The following is a 22600-nucleotide window of genomic DNA, read 5'->3' as shown; positions in this document are numbered from 1 at the left end:
TCAGACTCATTAGATTGGGGTTAGATACTTACATAGGTGTTGATGGATACTCGGTTATGATTATATGGTTTCAAGCGTGATTGTTCTACTTGTTTATCTGCGTTATTCTGTTAACTATGCTTAGTCGGCCTATGATGCCTACCAGTACTGTTGTTTGTGCTGACCTGCACTTGCTGCATTCTTTTATGAATACAGAGTATCAGGCCGGATCTACTTCTGTGACTCGTGGCTGATCGACTCCTTAGCTTCTACTTGAGTTTTCCAGGGTGAGCATGGCGTTCGCTAACCTCGAAGACTCTTCTATTATTTATGTCTTACTTTTCTTCCAAGACATGATTTGAGACATTTTATGTATTATTATTCAGACCAGAGTTATTCGGATTTAGATGCTCTTGTATGACCAAGGCAGATACTGGGGTGGATTCATTTACTTCCGCACTTATCTATATTATGCTATATTGTGAGACTTACGTCATTTACTTCTTCCGCTATTTATTATATTTATTTATTGTGAACTTTCATATAAGGGTTCGCCTACTGAGGTGGGAATGGTAGGTGCCCACATGACCTAGGCTAAAATGGGTCATGACAGGAAGTGAGGAGGATCAAGCAGTGGAGAAATAACGCTCATGTGCAATATTGAGAGAAGGCAATGCACTGGCAAATTTTTTAGCTTTGATGTTTAGTTGGAAGAATTACCAACTCAAATTTGAACTTTTTAGCTAACAGGTCATGACAGATACAACTCAAATTCATAGCTTTAAAGAATTACCAACAGCTACAAGGAAGATTCTGAATAGTTAGAAAAGTGCATTGCCATACATCAGGCATTCAGCACAGAAGACTAGAGAACCATATTGATTGCTGATAATTTCTTCAACAGACCGAATGGTGTTGACACCCAATTTTTTACCACCCATAATTTAATTTAATTACTCCGAGTCTTTGGATGATAAATAAAGTGAGCCATGCTTTTAAAGGGATTATATAATTTTATAAAATTATTCAAGTAAATATTCCACCCCTCTAAATAAAGAGATTTTTACGACATCATGCATTATTTAGAAGGATTAATACATAAAAATCCCCCCAATGTATAGCCAGTTTAATTATGACGCACCCAACCTTTGCGGGCGACCTATTACCCCCCCCCCCCCCCCCCCGTCTTAATGTTTCAGTATTTTAGTACCATTTTCTGACTGACGTCACTGACACGTCACTGTCAGTGACTTGCCATAATTTTTTTTTTGCCTCGTCAGTCGAAAATGGTACTAAAATACTGAAAAATTAAGACTGGGGGGGGGGGGGGGGGGTAATAGGTCGCCCGCAAAGGTTGGGTGCGTCATAATTAATCTGGCTATACGTTGGGGGCGTTTTTATGTATTTACCCTATTTAGAAATTAATTGGTGCATTTTATGACATTTATGAAATATTGTTGAAATTAATCAGGAGCAAAACAATTTTGAACATTTTTTTTCTTAATTGTTAAAATAGTCAAAAATCTATTAAATGGTAATTTGTTCTCTTAAGTCCAAGGAACTTGACTAATTAAAAGAATTGACCATTTTACCCTTCAATCTTTAATTCTGTGTGTTTGCATGATTGTATTAAATTAGTGAATTGTTTAAGTGCTTAAATTAGGTTAATTAGTCAATTAAAGGGTGCAAATTAGTTTAATTATTTAGTTGCTTACATTATGGCCACGATTGAATTGACCAATTCATGGGTTAAAACAATTGAGGTCAATTTTGCAAAATCAGCCTTTAAAGGCCTTAATTGAAACGACCAAATCCATTGGCAAATCAGTTAAAGTCATTAGTGTCAATTCAGTATCAATTGGTCAATTAGGATAAAAGGGGCCATAATTGAAATAATTAATTAGATTAAGATTCACTAAGTGCATAATTGCAATTAGTAAGCAAAAGGCTATAATTGCAGCACCCCATTTAGATTTACATATATAAGGGGCACCTCCTTTTATCCTTAAAATTAAAGGCCAGGTCTAGTTCACTAAAGGACCAGACCCGGCCCAACATAACATTAAGAGGGGACAAAGCCCCTATACACCTCATTTTCGTTTTTACTTCATACCAAACACCCCTTATTCTCTCTCTCTCTCTCTCTCTCTCTCTCTCTATCTCTTTCTTCCCTTCCTCTTTATCACAAAAACCCCTAGTAGCCCGTTCTCCCTTCCTCTCTCTCTTATCTAGATATGGCAAAGTCACAGAGAAGGCAAAAAATGCTCAACTTTTGCATAGTTATACACATGAAATGATCAATTTCCAGCTTTGTTTTACTCAAATCTATGCCAAATACGGTAATTATCTTCCTTTTTGCTTTTCTTTTAAATACTCGGTCAAAAGTTGATCATTTTCTGTTTGATTTGTTGTACTGCTTCTGTTTTCTACTCGAACTTCATTGGTCGAGAGCAAATGGGTCGGATCGAGCCAAACGAAGCTCACATCTGACCATCCATTGTTGTTTGAATCGATTTTAGCCATAGACTTTTTTGTGCAAAGTTAATTTCTAAAAAAAACTTGTTGCCCCACATCGGTTTCTTGAAAATTTTCAATATTTTTGGGGTTCTATAAATAGAACCCCAACCCTCATAATTGAGACAAGTCTGGAACTCTCAAGCAAAAGGACAGAGCTTAAAATTTGAGTCTTATTCGAATTTAAAGTCGTGTTCAGTAAAAAATTTATTCTTGACTTGAACGTTGGGGTTTTCTAGTTCAAAATTTTGATCTCTTATCTGTTTTGTGTGTTTGAGTGGAGGAAAGGAAGCACTAAGGCTTTCAAATTCATTCTTGACTCGGCTGTGCATCAAAAAGGTAAACCTTTATCTTTTTTCCATTTATCAGTGTTCTATTACTATGTTCAATATATGTTTGGATAAATGTTTAGTTGATCATTAGCGTGGTATTTGTTGGAGTAGCAATGTGAAAATATTTAGTTTAGGTCAAATATGGTGCTTGGCCAGTCATTAACCTAGAGTTTTATTGAAGTAATAGCATAGAAATCTCAAATTGTTGCATAGTATGATGTGTAATTAGTTACCAGTGGGGTGTTTGTCGGCATAATGGTATGAAATGCTTGTAACAATTAAACGATAGACTAGTATGATAACATGCTAGATACTAACATGAATTTGAGATCTTGATTAAACTTTGAGTGTCGTATAGACTCTTAAACACTTTAAAACACTAGCATATGGTTCTTTGGTTGATAACTCGAATCTATATTAGTGAATGATGGGTGGATTCATGTCTATTGGAGCGAACAGGTCACTAGGGGCTCTGTATTAGTCATTAACCAAGGCCAAATACTGTAATAAAATGAACCTGAGAGGGGTTTGGACTGATTAAGAGGCTATTAAAATGAGAGATGAGGGTCAATGATGAGTCATTGATTGTTTACAAAGAATCAGGAGGATCATTTGTTTTGTGTGGTTGATCTTTTCGATGTTCAAGATAAAATAAGAGAGAGGAAGGAAGAAATGAGGTTGTTTAGATTTGTGTGACTTTGCTAGGTGAATTGGTTATTGGTATGAACGTTTTTGCCTAAATGACAAAGCTGAGTATTGTCCAAGTTACTTTGAAAGGGGCTGAGTGTCACGACCCAACCCCGTAGGCCGTGACTAAGTACCCGAACTGGGCACTCGTATACACTCCCGTTAGTTACATGTTCAGTCCACAACAACACCATATGGAATTCATAACGACCAAACCATGGTCTCAGAACTGTCGCATAAATATACATATAAAAGCAAGCCGACAAGGCTGCCATCACATATCAATATCATATGCAAGCCAACAAGGCTGCCACTATAGACGAACATCATACCACAGCACATCATATAGACACAGCTGAACAGAACCCATACACAACCCACACATATGTCCACAGACCTCTAAGAGTTTCAACAGTGAAATTTGACGGGATAGGGCCCCGTCGTACCCTTAAACAACATATGCATATATTTGGATCAAAAAGGATCTATACCAAAGTCTGTGCTCCGGAACAACGGAACTCTCTAAGATAGCAGAAGGGAAATCCTAAGCTAGCGGATCACCAAAGCGAGTATCTGCACCTGCGGGCATGAAACGCAGCCCCCCGAAGAAAGAGGGTTAGTACGGGATATGTGCTGAGCATGTAAAGCATGAAATACAGTAAACAGGATCATAACTGAAATAAGAAGTATAGGAAACGAGTACTATAACCAGAATACCAAATACTTGCTTTTGAAACATAACTCATGCACATCAATATCATATATCATATCCGGCCCCATTATGGAACTTGGTGAGCATGGTCGCCACCCCGTCTCTGGCGCCATAACACAGCTTACTCCAGAATATAATAACTCCATAACACCGCATAACTCCGTAACACAGCATAACTCCGTAACACAGCATAACACCAAATACATATATATACCGTACCCGGCCCTCTAATGAGGGACTCGGTGAATAATGCAGTGGAAGTGTGCACGATAACATACCCGGCCCGGGACTCGGTGAAAGACATATTGAGGTATGCACGAGCAGAGTAATGAGAAACTATATGCAATTCAAAACGTTTTTAAGGACTCAATATAATAGTCAACACGAACCATCGTTCGCAAATTCAAATAATAGTCATATCATTTACCTTTCGGATGTCCCTATGGATTATATCAAAATGGAACTTTGAAATCATTCGTACATATCAAAATATATATATATATATAAAATGTAAGTTATGAGAATCAAGATCATTAGCCATCCTAGTGGCTCTAGGAATAGGAATTCCTTTGGAATCATATATATATCGTATATTCATTTCACAACGATCATGCCAAAACGAAAAAAGGGTTAGCTTTCACATTCCTTTAGCGCTTATTCGTCACACAATATGTATACTCTGCCCAATAATACTTCAACCTATATTAAGACGCCAACAACTACGGTTAAGCTACGGGGAGATTCAAAATGTATTCTAACGTTAGTAACTCCTTTCTAGATGTTTAGACGACGTTTTCTCTTGTAGCCAAACCAACTACATATAACCAATCCCACATCAATAATTATACATTCAATACCAATCCGGACAGCCCACACAACACTCCAAACAGTCCGCATTCACAACATTCAATAGCGATTCACATACGGCTACTACATTCTCAAGTTATTCGTAATAGTTTGTAGCCTTAACGTTTGCATGTAACAACTTTATAACAGCCCATCCAACATACAAAACAATGCATAATCTTAATTATCATTAATCTTCCAAGTTCAATAAGAACAACAACAACGTGTCTAAACAGTCCGTATGCGATTTCAAATCAATCCATACCTTACAACATTCGATAATAGTTTACATGCGGTTATGACACCTCTATTTTATTCTCATTAGTCTATAGGCGTAATACTTCATCATAATGATTCTATAACAGCCCAATTACTATGACAACATGATGTATACTCTTAATTATAATTAGTTTTTCCAACTTAACAAAAACAACAACACGTCCAAAACAATCCTTAACCAACAACATAAAGATGCTCGGAATTCTTGCAAACGTTTACGAACATATTAAGCGAACTAAATACTATTATTACACCTTATTTCATGTCTTCTTTTCATATAATTTCAGTAAGTTACGACCAGCAACCACACGACATGTACATCATCACTTCTTACGCAACTAAGCTACCTTGTCATCACTATAATCCTTACAACAACCCACAAACGATTTTAGTTCCAACCCCAATCATTAAACACCTTCATTTCCATCATAAAATTCATGACAAAAAAAATCAAAATATTAAGTAAAATCAGTTCATTATCTTCCACACAAAACAGTCCCTACACGGTTTCAACATGCTTCAACATCACACACAAGATTTCATGGATTCAATTTATATTCATACTAACACAACTTCACCTTTAACCTTCCAATTATTTTCATTCGTTTTACCATGCAATCTATGATAGCATCATCCATAATTACTAAAGAAAATCAGTCCACCATGGCCACTAAAACAGTCCCTACGACCACATTAACATTCCAACACCAACATTCATGATCTTATGCATGCAATTCATGTTCATCAAGTTACAACCATACTTCAACATCAACATATATAATTTCATGTCTACTATCATGTTCCAACATCAACACACATCATTTCATGTATGAAACTTATATTCACACATCTACATCACCCTTAACACATGTAAAAGGAAGTTAGATCTTACCTTGACAATCCGACTTCTCAACTTGGCTAGAGTTTGTGAATTGAAATGATAATGGTTCTTGTTGCTCCAATGACTATCTTCACGTTTCTAGGGACCTTCTATAGGGTTGAAATTCTTGAAGAAATATTTTTTTGATCAACACACAAAGAGCTCAAAATCAGCCCTCTTGGCCGAGAGCTTCTTCTATCCCTCTCTAGGCTTTCTATTTTTGTGTTGTGAAGTTGAAATGAGAAGATGATCTCTCTTAGTCATCCATTTTATTAAACTAAGATGCCTACAAGTTGGACACAACACATGCTCCACTCATGACATTGAGCACTCAATTAACTTTGCATTAAATTTCATTTTCTTTCTCTACTACTTTCGGCTAAGTGTTGGCCGAACCCCCCCCCCCCCCCCCCCCTTGTCTCTCCTTTTTCCTTTCCTTTTTAATTGTTTACAAGACAATTGCATGTGTAGTGAATGAATCATACACTAACCTTTGTCCCTTGCAATCATACAAGGATGAATGGTCAATATTTAAATGTGCTATGACTCACCCAACTTGTATGTCTTCATAAAATAACGCATGTCTTCATAAAATAATGGATACCTTCAATATTCAAATGCATGCCTCAACTTTTTCTCCCCCAATTTCAGCCACCTTGGACGACCCTCACCTCTTTTTTTATTTCAATTTGGTTGTCCACAATATAATGAAAGTATAGTGGATGAATGAACATTTAAATGCATATTTGTATGTCTTCCATAATAGCCTTATTTTAGATGACTTTGAGTCATCTTTTGGACATGGAACGTTATTTTGCATTTTGGCTCATTGTTGCCACTAATTTTTACTTAACACCACAATTAAGTAGTTCCTAATCTCCAATAACATTCTTATACTAAGTAAAATTTATAACCGATTAGTTCTAGTTTAGAAATAAAAACTGAAGGTTTCTATTTCGTGTCGATTCCTTCGCGAATAACTCGACGTATAAAATACGGGGTCTAACACAGAGTCATTAGGCTTAAAAGTGGAAATCTGAATGGTTGTTGTGTAGTTTTTCTTAAAAACATGAACGCACCTTGCTTTCCTTTACCCCGTGCTATTTTATGGTATCTCTCAGGACTTATTCAGGGATAGTGCTTTGCTTCTAAGAACCTCACTATGCTGAGAACCCTGGAAAGTTGTCCAGTTTGAATGTTTTGAGAGATCAGTGTTGGAAGCTAAGACTAGATTTTGTCTGTCTGACAACTTGTCTGCCTGTTTTCTCCTTTCATTTAAATGACATTGGTTTCTATCCACATATGTGATTATTCCATGCTTAAGGTCTATGAAGGTGTTTAAGTTAATGCATCAAATCTGAAATCATGTTCCTGTTTAGTTTTGCCTACAACCAATTGGATCAAGGGAAACCTGTTTGCAATATCTATGCTTGTTTATAAACTTGGTCTTGTTTGATCATCAATTGCTTCCTATATAAAATTACTATGTCTTGGAGTGATTAACTTGGAGTTAAGTAAGTCTGATTTGCACATTCACTCATGTAGTGTTGGTTTAAAACTCAACTTGTTTGATACATTATGCCTGATCTTGTATGTCATCCTCCTAAGAATTCATGAATTCCTAAATTCAAAATATACACATGCTTGTTTGGGGATACCTGAATCCTACATTTGCTTTCTTTATTACTGGCCTTATGTGAACTATCTTGTGCTATTGCTATAAGCATCCATGAATGGCAGTTCGTTTCCACCTCATGCCATGTTTGTATGTCCTTCCATTGTTGTTTGTAGTCATACTGCACTTATCCTGCATTTTCCTTCTAGCTACGCCATATCAATGTGCTCTTTTCATTGTTGTGTTAGTTATATTGCATCCACAATCTGCTGCCTGTGCCTAATAATGTCATGACTGTGTTTTTTTTTCTTTTATTGCCATTATTATGTGAACTACTTGGTCCCATTTCTACAATTATGTGATTTACTGCTTGTTCCTTGACCTTCTGCTTGTGCTATTCTGGAATTATGTTTTGTTTAGGACTTGTTTATTTATTCCCAGTTATCCCTTGACTATATTGCACCTGTGCCCAATAATCTTCTTGAAATCACCTCGTGCCTACTTGTTCTTAGTCTTACTTTGGTTGTACTATATCCGTACCTCAATATATCCTCTGTACATGCTTGTTTATTTAGGATTGGTCTTTAGATATGCCACACTCATATTGTCACCTATTTCTTCCCATAGCTATGTCTGTCTGTTGAAATCTTTGCTCTTGGATACACTAGACTTACCTGCGTTCATTCATCTTTATCATGCATCACAAGTGATTCAATTTGCCTCTGGTCACCTCATGGTGATATACTTGTCCTTGCAATTTGTTTCCCATGACTCTGTGATTGTAACTGCCTCTAATAATACATATGTAGATTCTACATCTTGTTTGCTTCACCACTGAATGCTACAGCTTTTCTTCTTGCTCACCCTATTTCTATGTGCCTAATTTGTATCTTGGCTATCCCCTATCTATGTCCTGCAGCTTACTCTTGATATATCTATGTCTATGTGCCTTTGCTTATTTTGTTTACACAATGCCTACTTAGTTCAATACTGCTTTGAACTATGCTACCACTATGTACCTTCTTATATTTTGAATGTTTGGTTCAATCTAGCTTTGATTACATTGTATCCATGTATGCAATTTCATCCTTGTTTAAGTCATATTCAACTGTCTTGGTTTTGGTTTACTGGATTATTACATCTATCTATTGTCCATTAGAATTCCAAGCCTATTTATGGATATGTACGTTTGTGTCTTCCATGGCTATATTGGTTGGGAGAACAAAGTAGTTTGGGGGCTTGGTCTGAACCTTCCCTTGATGTCCAGCCATGCCGGAGGTTCCCAGAACCTCATGAAACTTGTGCAGCATCAGGAATATGAATGGTGATGACTTTCCCTTCTCACTACCCAAGTCTTCCCCAATAAAGTCTAAGGGCGTGGAGGTGCATATGCATACTACATGACTTGTGAATAGATGTGATGATATATATGTATGTGTGTATAGCTATGCATGTGATAGGATCAGTTAAACATAAACTAACCGAGGACTTTGTTTCTTTTCTTCTTCACTGCATGGCCACTTGGATCGAGTATAAAACCAACCTCTTGAGCTGAGGCCCAACAAACATTTCTCCACATTTGGGGTGAGTCCAATAGGAAAGGGAAGAGAATACATATGTTATACTCATAGAAGGCCCAGCCATAGGTGAAAATGGCCAAACAGGGGCTTGGTACGCCCCTAGTCTTCCCATCTTTTATATTTATTTAATTAATTTGAAGTTGATTTTGGTTATATTATTTGTGTAAAATTGTATAAAACTCATAAATTATATTGAAATCTTTATGTTTTGAACTAGCCATCTTAGGACAACACTACATATGTTGTTTAGTTTGACTTTAGGTCCCCACAAGATTTTCAAAATCCAAACTAGATATAACTGATTTATCTCTAGAAATGACTAAAGTAAAATGGACAATTTTTTCCAAACAAGTTAAAAATATAGAGAAAGGCAAATACTTATGATGTTGTTGATATATTTTCCAAAAAAATATAAATTGAACGGAACCCATTTTTGGTATTAAGAAAACACGTTTCATTTTGGCAAATTGAAGCTGGACTCTATTAAGTTTTTCTTAAAAACACAAAGTCACGTTTTTCGACCAAACCTAACAATATGAAAACAGGATTTTTAGTTCAAGTCCAAAATGGTGTGTGTGTGTGTTTATTTATTTATATATATGATATATTGAGCTTATTCAGAAAAGAGGTATAAATTCAAAAAATTTCGGGTTAAGCCCAATGCTTGAAACAGAAGCAGGATTTTCGTTAGGTTTTTAAGCCCAATTCAACGATAGTAAACCAATTTTCTTTCGTACACACCTAATAATAAAAATGTATGATATTTTACATTTATGAATTCTTAAAACCCGTGTAGAGTCATTCGTATAGATACAAAGTATAAGTAAGGACCTTCTAAATGCACTAAACGGATTAACCCGAGACCGTGTATGATCGTGCATGAACTGAAAAAGGAACCTACACACACACACACACACACACACACACATATATATATATACACACACACACAACCCATAGAATTTTTTCAAACATTTCAAAACAAAATATATTATCCTTATACGTAAAAGGAGCCTATTCTTACCCGGATATAACAAATCCGAACTTAAAATACCCTACAAGTAAAGGGGATATATTCAAGTTGTTTCCAAAAATATGCAAAAAATGACAGATTTTATAATGCTAGAATAAAACACGAAATAAGTAGTTTATGCACATACTCATACATTGGAATTCGAAAGTCAACCGTATAGTACGAATCCTTAATGTTACGGTGGCTAACACCTTCCTTAAGGATCACCAGAACCCTTATCTAAAACTTTGGAATACGAAGGATTTTTCATGGTGTATGAATAAACACTTCAAAAATGGTTTTCCTAATTTCCTAAAAATTAGGTGGCGACTCATTTAAAACAAAGTCCAAAAGAACACCAACAAGTCCAAAGTAGGTTTCCAAGCGCTAACCCCGCCCGTGAAATGCGAGCCGTAACAAATGGTAATCCATTTTTTAAGCATGTATAGTTATCTAAGGTTATCCTATCTAGTGAGTGGTATTAATAGAAATTCTGTTCAACCTGCTAGAAGGACTTCTTTAGATGGTTGTCACAGGATAGCTTTCAGTATTCAGTCTATTGCTTGAGATGAATTTCATTCATTCTAGAGGGTAGGAGTTTCAAAGCACCATCAGATAGAGAGTTTGCCAGTCTACTGCTTGAAGTTTTTCACATGGATTTGATACCATATCACCTAGTGAGAGCTTGAGGTGTTTGATAATAACATTAATCCAAAGCAGCAGATGATTGCATACTTGACTGATAGATGGAAATTTTGTTGCCTCTGCATCAACCTTGAGATTTTCCTGTTTTTTAGTTTTAGTTTTAGTTAGCTTAGATTATTTCTTTTTCTTGCTTTTTTGACTTCTTTGTGAAAATAATTTACTCCTTATCAGCAAAACATCACTAGCTATAGTTGTGTGATTTTTTGCCAAAAAATAAAATAAAAAATCAAAACTCTAATTTTCCCTAACCAAATCATGAAATAAATGCTAATAGACCAAGGGATCATGGGGAAATCATGAAAATGAAGACTAGAATCTTATCCTCTCTTTGAAACAAGAAAAACGCCTCGAAAATTGCACAAATCAGAGCTCTAGAACTCAAGATATGCTCAAAATACTAAATGGACGAAGTCAGAATTTTTATATAGGGATTTTAAGCTTTAGCAACCGATTTTTTGCATTTGTGCTATAACGACCGGAATGCGCTATAGCGACCACTGGTTCACCCCAATGACCACACCAGAACCAGCAATAGCCAAAATTTCGTTTTAGCACCAGAAACTCATCCGAAACCTCCCGGACATGAACCATATATGCGTTTTGATCATAAAACACGCTACAAACCTGATTGCGCACTAGGAATTTCCAAAAAAAGGTCTATTTGACGGGGTCAACAACCAAAATCAAGTTCCAACTAAGGGCACAAAACGCTTCTGAATGCCTAAGGAACCAAGCCAAACATCCCACCAAGTCATAATCGACCCTCTGGACCTCATACAATCGATGGAATTCAGAAAAAGGTCTGTTTACCCAAAAGTCAACTATTGGTCAAACATTTTTCACTTTAAAGCTTTTAATTCCTCAAATCACACTAAGACTCACACGATGACCTCGAGAACCGTGTCGCCCATCCCCGTGAGTTAAAACCATAATAACAAGGCTCAGGGAAGGGTCAATGAGGGTAAATGGGTTAAAAGTACAATAACGACCGTACAGGTCGTTACATCAGATACCAATTAAACAATCATTCGTCCTCGAACAAAGCAAGATATTACGAAAGCTGCAGGTAACCAAGGAATCTTTATTATAACCACATGAAGCCTTTATGGCAAGAAGTATGCCAACATCACTACCCGTTCACCTTATCAGTCAAAACTTCCTTTAACTTAGCTCAAAGACCCAATTTCCATATTCAAATTTCTCTCACAACTGATCCTCGAATATAAGAACTGTTTTTGATGGAATCCTCTACTTCGATAAAACCACACCTCTGAACGCGTTCAATAGGCCACACAAATAGTTCCCCAAACAACACAATCCTTTGAAACATGGCCACAAACCATAGCCCACTCTGAACTGGGAATATATTCTGACTCTGCTAACCCCTCTTTCACACCTTCTAAACCGTCCTTCATATCACGATTTCTTAGGAACACATAAACAAGAACCATAAGCTCAAAACCATGACTTACTCTTGCTAGAAAAGAATCCTTGCTCCATCTGAGAACTCTACGCAATTCAATCAAAATTGATCTTACTCACAGCCTACTTGCCTAGTTCCAAGTCTTCTTAAATATTCAAATCACCATACTGGAAGCACACCCACTGAATACCTCGCTGAGCTAAGCTTATAGGAAACCATCTGATCACTCTAAAGACCTCTCGCAATCACAGTACCTTCTTAAATCATTAACAAGCTCTGACATAAACCATTATAACTGTCAGAATAACTGACCTAATAAAATATCATCAAGTCTACTTGAAAACCCCAAAAAAGCTCGGTAAAGTTGTCATACCTCAAATCAGAATTGAAACCCATCGAATCTATGAAGGTGATTTTGCTAGAAAACCCATAAGTCCGTCTGGAAAACATATACATAGTCCATTAAGCTTAATTCAAATAGTTCTGACCCTGAATGAATGCACAACCCCTGAATACCACCAATAGTCACTCGAACTGACAAAAACAATCTGAAACCAATCATAGTCCTGTCACCCATCTAGAGCTACCAATTCTTGTCCTTTCCTCATGTATAATCAATCATGTCTATCACCCTTGACTCCAAAAGTTGAGTCCTATCCAAGCTGTCAACTTAGTACCGAAGAACCATACCTTATGATTGCAATCATCATCTTTCTCAACCTTTACTCGATAGCAAATGTGATATGACCCGAATCTTTTCGATGCAAAATCGGTAGCCTCATATAATAGCCTTTTAACCATCGAATGTCTCATTGTAACACCTCGATATGCCCATAACCATTTCAAAAGTATCAAATCTTACAACTATCTCTCTAAACCTCACGCAACTACTCCCAAGTCCTTAATATCCAAAAGGGCTCACCCAAGCTATCCAGTCAATATTACTTGTAACATAATACACTACCAGGAATACGGTCTCATCTCCAAAATATAACTCTAGCCCTCACATAATGGGGATTTCCAGACTTCCTTTCCCTTAAACCACACTAACTCATCCACTGTAGAGTGTTGCGAAATTACCCAACTGTATACCATACAAGCCACTTTCATAAGCCTTAGTATATCGGTTACCTAAAATCTGCTTCTCGCTTGTCGCTGATCACGAAAACGGAACTCTGTCATATCACTTAGTCCATTTCTATAGACTTCCTTCTTTAAGAGTACTCAACAATCACACCCCATCTTAAATATGCAAGAAAACAACACCACAATCTATACTGACCTAAGTAATCCCGAAGATGTACCTCTTTCTTATCGATTCTCAATCAACTATACCTTTTCTTGACCTTTCCTCAATTTTTATAAGTTCACATACATCGCCATCGTTTGACCATTACTCGAACCCACTCAATAGTACACCGTATACTCATAAGTTTTGCAAACTAGCTGAGTCAATCTTGGAGATAGTAGCATGCCACACACTCTACACCCTAGAGTTCCCTTAACTCACTCAACTCTATATTGATTACTTTCTAAACCCAGCATATCACATACACCGTCCTACGAATGTCCTAACGTATCTCCACCAAGGTGCCTTTGCTCAAATTCCCTTAACTCAAATTCCAAATGTTCTACACAATTCGAATTAAGTCAAAACCTCATCATTGATTTATTACTTCGAATGTCCTAATTGTCGAACCACAACACCTCTAACCATTCCCAATATTATCCCTTTCATTCGATTAACTCAACCGAGTAGCAACACCAGTAATAGCAGGAACTAGCCTAAACTAACACAACAGGTACAAAGCTCTCAACCCTAATCCAATATTAGATGTAACACCTGATAGCTCCTTGAGTACTAGAACTTCACACTTGTCCAACACTAGAGTCATTCTTACTAGTCAACCACTGGCCCTTATTGGCCCATAGCATAACCAAACATACCAACTCAACACTAAACCCTTATGTCTATTCTACCATGTATGACCACAACATAACTCTCAAATCAACTAGCTCTTGATTCCACGATATCCTTACCATTCCTATAAACATGAAGACCCGGTGAACATACCCTTTACTGAAGGATAAGAACCATAGCTGCCCAACATCTTAATCTCCACCCGTTACACCTCCGTCCCATAACACAAAGAGTACTCTTACCAATAAACCCTTAAGAAATCTAACTTTGTTGCACATTTTCCACAAACATCGTCCTTCATGTCCTTATTCTCAACTTCCCTTCTTATTACACGTGGTCACTATCCTTTTTCCAAATCCGATGGTCCTTACCAAACTTACACTCGTCCTCAGAAATTGACATCTAATACATTGCCACTACTGAATTGTTGACCTTCTGTTAGTACACCCATGTCATGCAAACCATCATAATACCTTGACGATATGGAAACTTTTTCCAAGCCAATCATACTTCGAACAAATAATTCTTGTTAAGCCATAAATATGGAGATCATTTGACCCTTTGCACTATTTCTCTTATTTCTCAAGAAAACCTCCACAATATATGAGTCTTTACCACGATCCCACACAACTACGTGCTCAAACCATGGCATCTAGGAGGTCAACTTGTGGGTGTCTGTCATGGCCCTCCGGTTGGGCTATGACAAAAGTGGCATCAGAGCAGTTCGTCCTAGGGTGTATCTACGAACCGTGTCCGTAGAGTCTTGTTTATGGGTGTGAAGTGCGCCACACTTATAAAAAAGAGGCTGCAGGGCATTTAGGTATAATTGACCCTTCTTTCTCATCTTAGATCGTGACGTAGAGCTAAATTATAGGATGTGATGTCCCTGATTCTAATCCAAAATATTTTGATTGTGGATGAGCAGTTGATTATGCCGCTATGACGTAATTGATGAGAATTGAAGTTGTTATTCCAAAAGGTGTGTTTCCTGCCTTATTGATATTGATAGACTTTGATAGAAGAGCTCGAGCTAGATGCTACGAGTATTTATGATTCCTCTGTGAGGCATTGGACGTGTTTTCTGGGCTGTGTGCAGGAATGAGGCAGTAAGAAGTATAGAGGAAACTCTGTTGAAATTTTAAAAAATTGAATTATTTGAATGTCTAGGCTATAGAGAAAGAATGAAGGCAAAATGTGACAAAAGAAGTTTTAGAATGATTTTAAATTCAAGGGAAGAACCCTGAAGGGGAAAAATGATTAGTAATTAAAGGAGTTGGAATGAGTGCATCTGAGAATTAAGAAAATTGAGATTATTGGAGATATAGGGAAAGTTGGCACTAAGAATTCAAGTGGAGTATTACGATTTATAGATTGGTGAGTAAGAGATAACAAAGAGATATAGATAAGGGAAAGGAAGTTAACGAGTAAGGAAAAATTTTACTCTAGAAGTTTATACATATCTACATATGATTAAGACAGGTTGATGACAGGCACACAGACTCATTTATCAGACTTTCCTAGATGATGTGGGTTTAAATTGGGATTTGGAAGTCACCAGTCATTCGACTTCAAGGGATTCTGAGTATTTGATAGTTGGTACTATTCTTAGAATCATTATGGTTAAGTTACTTTGGGTATTAATTGTCACAACCTGACTAGGGGCTGTGACGGGTAACCGGGGCTAACCACCGAGCACCACTCATTCTATTACTCATCATACTCTTTAAGCGTTCTTTTATCAAATTCATACTCAAATCATAGAAAAAAATCATTTTTCGTTTGGAAACATAATTACTTTTATATACATAAGACTTTTGGCTATCAAAATAATAATACATACACAATAGTAGCATCATGAGACCATACTACCCACACATGCTTATCTACGAGCCTCTACTAGAGTGCTAGGCATAGGGACGAGACAGGACCCCATCGTGCCGAAAATATGCATATATATATACACAAAAGAATAATCAAAGGCACCTCCGGAACAATGGAGTGCTCTCAGGTCAGCTAATAGCTCCTACGAGTCTGGGTCACCTCCCTGTCTACTTGTGGGCATAAACACATCGTCCAAAGAAAACGGACGTCAGTACGAATATTGTACTGAGTATGAGAGGCATAAGTAATAATAATACGTCAATGAGGTAAAGGAAGCATCAAATAAGGAGCAACCTATAACTGACTGTCAATTATAAAAGAAATAATGAATGCTGGCTTACTTCATAATCATCATCATATCATGTATGCGTATATGTATAAGCTGCCCGACCATATAGGTACGATGTGATAATCATTAGCCTGCGTCCAGGCCTCCAGCGTCCGGGGTACCATCTCATGCCGCCCACTTGTCACGACCCAACTAGGGCCATGACAAGCGATCGAGCTTACCCTGCCCGATGTCCCAACTTACGATACTTGATCTCATTTATGGCATTTGTTTTTGTTACAAATACTATACCAATGTCAACACATTACTCAAAACGTCTCAAGGCGTGTTACATATGTACATACATATACATGACATAAGACTAAGCGAGCCAAAGGGGCTTACACCATTACTTTATAACAACGCATCGATCGACAAAACCAAACAGTACCCATGACACCCACGCTGTTCGCAGACTCTAAAGAGTATGACCTGCAAGACATATATACAAGATTATACCGAAATAGGAACAGCCTCCGGAACAAGTGGAGCTGCCTGACTCCCAGTGCTGACTTCCCCTAAGTAGCTGGATCGCCGGGTCGCGTCCCTGGACCTGCGTGGCATGAAACGCAGCCCCCGAAGAAAGGGGGTCAGTACGAGATATGTACTGAGTATGTAAAGCGGTAATACATTATAACTATCGCATAATTTAGGGAAAAAGTAGTCATGGCAAACCCAGTACCTGCAGCCTTCGCTGGTAAAAATAGAAATCTGTACATAAAGTCTCAAACAATCCTTAAGTAAATAACGCAATCCAACCAACATATTCAAATAAGCAATGTAGTCTAACACTTCTTTTCAAGTAAATAGTACGATACAACGTGCGTGCCGCTTCCGGCTCAATATCAATAATAGCCCCATCGGGCAGCCGCTTCCGGCATAATAATATAATAGTCCATTCGGACAGCCACTTCCGGCATAATAATATAATAGTCCCTTCGGACAGCCGCTTCCGGCATAATAATATAATAGTCCCTTCGGACAGCCGCTTCCGGCATAATAATATAATAGTCCCTTCGGACAGCCGCTTCCGGCATAATAATATAATATATAAATTAAAATAGATCGTAAATGAAAAGCAGTAGTAAAACCTCGCACCCCTTTCGGAGTGGTTTTGAAATTAACAAACTCAGACATAAGCTGAGGCCATAGCACACTCAGGCGTAAACCGAGGCCATAGCTCACTCAGTGATCAGCCAAGGCCATAGCTCGCTCGGGCATAAGCTGGGGCCATAGCGCGCTCAGACATGAGCTGAGGCCATCGCACCCCCTTTGGAGTGGTTTTGAAAAGTCTAGATAATAAAATATCGCACCCCCTTCGGAGTGGTTTTGAAAAGTCTAAATAATAAAATATCGCACCCCCTTCGGAGTGGTTTTGAAATCGGCTTTATATTCCCTTTAGCTTGAGACTAACAATTAGTAAATTTCAATAATAAATTTCTTTTTTTTTTTGAATTCACTATTAATCCACAACCAAGTTTCAATAGATCCAATTCAGCATGAGGGTTTAACAACCGTATACATATGCGAAGTGGTGAGAACTAAGTGCCTTTCAATTATCGTCACGGACATCATTCATCATGCAACCTCTATGACTATCTTCAGGCGATTCGAGTCCGTCTACAGAAGCTAGGGACGTTAACCCAAAGTTCCCTTTAGTTACCGTACCGAGCTAAGTCAAATGGAGCAGTACAAAAGGTCTCGGGACTTGTGGGCCCACCTTGGGTCAAGTCGAGGTGACGTACAAAAATTACGTGCATTGGGCCTTGGGAAGTTCTCCGTGGAAGTCTCGGAGCGATCGGAGTACATTTGTGAAAGTTATGGAGGTTTAACCATTTTTCCAACAAAAAGCACCCTTTAAAGTTCAATTCCATTGAATGAATAGTACCAAAAGTCAAACTCGGATTTCCAAACTCAACTCCCGTTTCGTCCAGAATCTACAATTGGTCATAGTTACCAAATGTAAGTTATAAGCTTTTAGAATTCCAATCTTAAACTCATGTTGTCTACCGAAATTTCGGCAACATTTCCCCTATAAATTTAACGTCCCCGAGAATCATCTCGGCCAAAAACATCAACAACAACAACACAACAATGCCAACAATATCAACAACTACAACAAAATACATTCTAATATAAATGTTCTTCCTTTCTTCATCATGCAACCATTCCCATTCCAACTTCACACCTTCAAACTAATGTCAACGTTTTCCTATTTATTTACTAATTCAAGACCAATCGAATACAATTTAAAAATATTTCACATTATTCTACAAAATATGCAAAAGTTCCACCGAACCATAATCCACCCAAAACCTCCAATTCTCAACATGAATATTCACCACACCTTTTTATCTTCCAATTTCACCTACAACAATCACCACTTACATCTTAGAACTTCATTTTCTTAATTACATAATTTATAACAAAATCGCATGCTTTCCGATAGCAACTCAACAACAAATTTTTCATGCTAACTTAACCCATTATTCTTCCATTTCCATCACAAGGCTACAACAACATAATTAAGATGCTAAACAAAATAAATTCTCTCCCCTACATGCACCACACCCCACGGCCACACACATGCACACACTCAACACACAAGTTTCATACTTTACACTCACTTCCGCATACTACAACATGTATATATCTTCCATAACATAATAAGGACATAAAATTCTTACCTTTTCTCAATTCTTCCACTTGCCACAAAAGGTAGTTTCTTGCCAAAATAATTATACCACCTTGTAGAGAATCTTGAACTTGGTATGATTACAAGAAAATTATAATTCTAGAATCAAAGTTGAGGGCTCCAAGATTTTTTTCTTTCTTTTTCTCTTTTTTTTTTCTCTCTAGGCCGTTTACTCCTCTTTTTGTTTTCTTGTTCTTGCTTTTGTTTTTCTTGAACCTTCTTGAAGACTCAACTCTCATATATAATAAATCACATGATCAAATTTTTATGGGTTTGGGCTCCTCTTAAAGGGCCTTGGCCGGCCACCCTTTGGCATTGGGCCTTAATTTCTCTTTTTATTTTGTAAGCCCAAATTGTAACAAATCTTGTTTTGTAATTCCCGAAACTAATTCTCGAAATTCCGATTTTTCCCTTGGCCTCCCTCTGTATTTCCACACCAACATCTTTCATGAACAACACACACATATATGAATTCAAATCAACATATGACCTTATTCCTTACAATTCAAAACCATTTCGATTTTTTTTTCCCGAACATGCGAAAGTGCGGGATATAACATCCTCCCCCCCCCCCCCCCTTTAAAACATTCGTCCTCGAATGTTGGATTTGTCCTCTTAGGATTCTGTCAAAGGTAGCCTTTTTTTTTTATCCGCTTCTCTGGCTCAGATTTATAGCTATGGTCTTGCTATATCAGGGGCCCTTCCACCCTTAAGGTTTCAACTAAGGGTTTTACGAAGCCTCTTGCCTCGACCCACTCTATTAGCCGCTAGGCTCATGTTCTAGCTGGTGTTGTAATACATCATGTCACGGTTATAGGAGGCAGCTCGCACATAAATTAAGTCTACCAATAGGTTATCTGAAGAAGAATATACCTGGTGGCGCATCCTGCGATGCCTCTGGAGCCGGTCTCCCACCTAGCGCATAAATACGATGTGGCCCCGTACCGGAACTAGGTACTCTACCTCCGCCTCTACCTCGGCCGGAAGAAGTCTGGGGTCCTGTTTCAGGCGCTCTCACTGAGGGTGACGATGCTGCTACCGAATTTCCAGGAATGGCACTACTCCGCGGGCAGTCTCTAGCATAGTGGCTTGGGTCCCCGCAAGTATAGCATACACCCAGTCGACATCGTCCTACGTGACACCTCCCGCAAGTCGCACATTGAGGATGGGGCATCACTTTCTGCCCTGACCCTGCCGGCCGCTGAAAACCCGATGCATAAGGAGGATTTTGTCTCTGCCTAGGGAAGGCCTCCCTACCCCGCTGGGATCCATGAAACTGCGAGGGTGCGCTGTACTGGGGTCTGCTTCCTCTGGTGGAACCTGTATTCTGACGCTCTGACTTGGCCCTCTTGGACTGGTCACTACTCCGCTCTGAGGTGGCCTCGCGCTGACGCTTTCAATCTTCTGACCCCTGAGCATAGGCCTGAACACGAGCTATATCCATACCTGGCTGCATTGCCACGGCCATACAAGCCTCCTGCAGCTCTGGCTCTAATCCCATCACATATCGGTGAACTCTATCTTCCATGTTTTGCACAATAGCAGGGGCATATCTAGCTAAAGAATCAAACTCCACACTGTACTCTCTAACAGACATGTTATCCTGTCGCAGGTTAAGGAACCTATCAACTCTTGCCCGCCTTAACTCAGGCGGTATATGATGGCGCAAGAAAGCATCCGAGAATTCCTGCCAAGTCGGCGGAGGGGCATCCCTACCTCTCGATAGCCTCCATGACTGAAACCAGTTAATTGCTATGCCCTGTAACCTGTAGGAAGCTAGCTGAACAGACTCTGTAGCTGATGCCCTCATTATATCTAAAGTACGATGCATGCCATCTATGAACTCCTGAGGGTCAGCATTAGGGTCCGTGCCCTTGAATTCTGGGGGATTTAAGGCAAGAAAGTCTCGGGCCCTGGCACTAGCGGCCCTATCCGAATACTCATGGCCCCTATCCTGTCGCCCAGCTTGGGCAACAAGTATCTGAGTTAACAAGTGTATAGCATCCTTCATCTCTCTTATCTCCTGACTCTGAACATCCGGCTGAGGAACTGGAGGCACCGGTACTGGTGCTGGAGCTGGGGCTGGATCAGATGCCCCCCTGGGCCCTTCCGGAGATAGGGAAGTAGGAGAACTCTGAGACCGAATATGTATCCCCGTGTAAGTCTGAGCTCTGGTAGGTCTGGGGGCTTGGCTGGTTGCCTCGTCTGCAACCGCCTTACCCTTCTTTGCTGCCGTCGCTTTACCCTTCCTAGCCATTACTGAAATGAAATCGATAATTGGGTTAGGGACTTTACTTATGACACGGCCCTATCCGCACGATCTTTACCAGGAAAGAAGGATGACACCCTATTAATTTCTCGTAGCCTCCTGCTTATAGGTGTGGTGCATAACACACTGATAAACAAGACTCTACTAGACACCGTCTGCGAACATGCCGAGGACTGAACTGCTCTGATACCACTTTTGTCACGACCCAACTAGGGCCATGACAAGCGATCGAGCTTACCCTGCCCGATGTCCCAACTTACGATACTTGATCTCATTTATGGCATTTGTTTTTGTTACAAATACTATACCAATGTCAACACATTACTCAAAACGTCTCAAGGCGTGTTACATATGTACATACATATACATGACATAAGACTAAGCGAGCCAAAGGGGCTTACACCATTACTTTATAACAACGCATCGATCGACAAAACCAAACAGTACCCATGACACCCACGCTGTTCGCAGACTCTAAAGAGTATGACCTGCAAGACATATATACAAGATTATACCGAAATAGGAACAGCCTCCGGAACAAGTGGAGCTGCCTGACTCCCAGTGCTGACTTCCCCTAAGTAGCTGGATCGCCGGGTCGCGTCCCTGGACCTGCGTGGCATGAAACGCAGCCCCCGAAGAAAGGGGGTCAGTACGAGATATGTACTGAGTATGTAAAGCGGTAATACATTATAACTATCGCATAATTTAGGGAAAAAGTAGTCATGGCAAACCCAGTACCTGCAGCCTTCGCTGGTAAAAATAGAAATGTGTACATAAAGTCTCAAACAATCCTTAAGTAAATAACGCAATCCAACCAACATATTCAAATAAGCAATGTAGTCTAACACTTCTTTTCAAGTAAATAATACGATACAACGTGCGTGCCGCTTCCGGCTCAATATCAATAATAGCCCCATCGGGCAGCCGCTTCCGGCATAATAA

The sequence above is a fragment of the Lycium barbarum genome, chromosome 2 (genome assembly GCF_019175385.1).
Source record: "Lycium barbarum isolate Lr01 chromosome 2, ASM1917538v2, whole genome shotgun sequence".
Taxonomy (NCBI): Eukaryota; Viridiplantae; Streptophyta; class Magnoliopsida; order Solanales; family Solanaceae; genus Lycium; species Lycium barbarum.
The sequence above is the reverse complement of the archived record's forward strand: the minus strand, read 5'-3'. Positions refer to the sequence as shown.